At 61.0% G+C, this 1,523-nt stretch overlaps 1 non-coding gene across 1 annotated transcript in view; it reads right to left on the bottom strand.

Moving 5' to 3' along the window:
• The window catches only part of LOC124773383, a 1,925-nt gene extending 1,231 nt beyond the window's left edge, over positions 1-694 (bottom strand). Inside the window, exon 1 of the ribosomal RNA XR_007014651.1 lies at positions 1-694. This exon is cut by the window's left edge and continues 1,231 nt beyond it. This is a non-coding gene — a ribosomal RNA (small subunit ribosomal RNA).
• Positions 695-1,523: the final 829 nt, after the last annotated feature.

The raw sequence follows: 1,523 nt of genomic DNA, 5'->3' as shown, positions 1-1,523 counted from the left end.
ACACCGACGGGCGGTGAACCAACAGCGTGGGACACAAATCCAACTACGAGCTTTTTTAACCGCAACAACTTAATATACGCTATTGGGAGCTGGAATTACCGCGGCTGCTGGCACCAGACTTGCCCTCCAATAGATACTCGTTAAAGGATTTAAAGTGTACTCATTCCGATTACGGGGCCTCGGATGAGTCCCGTATCGTTATTTTTCGTCACTACCTCCCCGTGCCGGGAGTGGGTAATTGCGCGCCTGCTGCCTTCCTTGGATGTGGTAGCCGTTCTCAGGCTCCCTCTCCCGGAATCGAACCCTGATTCCCCGTTACCCGTTACAACCATGGTTGGCGCAGAACCTACCATCGACAGTTGATAAGGCAGACATTTGAAAGATGCGTCGCCGGTACGAGGACCGTGCGATCAGCCCAAAGTTATTCAGAGTCACCAAGGCAAACGGACCGGACGAGCCGACCGATTGGTTTTGATCTAATAAAAGCGTCCCCTTCCATCTCTGGTCGGGACTCTGTTTGCATGTATTAGCTCTAGAATTACCACAGTTATCCAAGTAACGTGGGTACGATCTAAGGGAACCATAACTGATTTAATGAGCCATTCGCGGTTTCACCTTAATGCGGCTTGTACTGAGACATGCATGGCTTAATCTTTGAGACAAGCATATGACTACTGGCAGGATCAACCAGGGAGCTGCGTCAACTAGAGCTGAGCAGCCGGCCGCCGGGAGTGTGTCCCGGGGGCCCGCGCGAACACGCAAGCGTCGCTCAATCATTCTGCAAACAGGAGGAGGCTGAGCTCCCCTGCAACAATACACCTCGAAACCCTCTCAGGTCCCGGCGGCGCGCAGCGCCGTCCCAAGTACTTGGTCGGGTTCGAGAGAGGCGCAATCGCCCGGAGTTAGGCGAGTAGACGCTTTCGGTGCGACCACCCGTGCTCCCAACTGAGCTTGCCGCTGCCGGACAGAGGCCCGGGAGCGTGCTGTCGTGGCATTGCCGGCGGGAGACAACACGCGCCACTCACGGTGACCGGCAGCTCCAACGCCAGCGCCACAGAAGGACAAAAGCCCCACTTGGGGTGCCGAAGCGAACTCTCCCAGCACAGCGCACGCGCCAACACATCCGCACAGCTGCGATACAAACCACCAGCGAGAACCGCTGGGGCGACCGAGCAGCAGACGCGTCGCGGCGCCGAGCGCCGGGCGGCGGCGCATCCTCAACGCACACAGTCCTCAATCGGACCAGCACACTGAGATGTCCACCGCGCTTCGCACCGGGCCCGCGAGGACCTACTTTGGCCGCACGGCGCCGCGCGCAGGGTGCGCCGGCGCGCAGCTGCGACGCCTGCCGCGTCCGTCGGCCGGCGCGCCTGCCACTGGCCGCCCCCACCAGCCGGCTGTAGCGCGTGCGCCCACGCACCGCGCGGCCAGCACGCCGGGAGGCGCCCCCTCACCGGCCGGGGACGGTCCCACCCAGCCACCGCCCGCGTATCGCTTCACACCCAGATTGCCGTTCAGTTTCG

This window comes from Schistocerca piceifrons, unplaced genomic scaffold, assembly GCF_021461385.2.
Source record: "Schistocerca piceifrons isolate TAMUIC-IGC-003096 unplaced genomic scaffold, iqSchPice1.1 HiC_scaffold_952, whole genome shotgun sequence".
Classification (NCBI taxonomy): domain Eukaryota; kingdom Metazoa; phylum Arthropoda; class Insecta; order Orthoptera; family Acrididae; genus Schistocerca; species Schistocerca piceifrons.
This window is presented reverse-complemented; position numbering and strand designations above follow the sequence as displayed.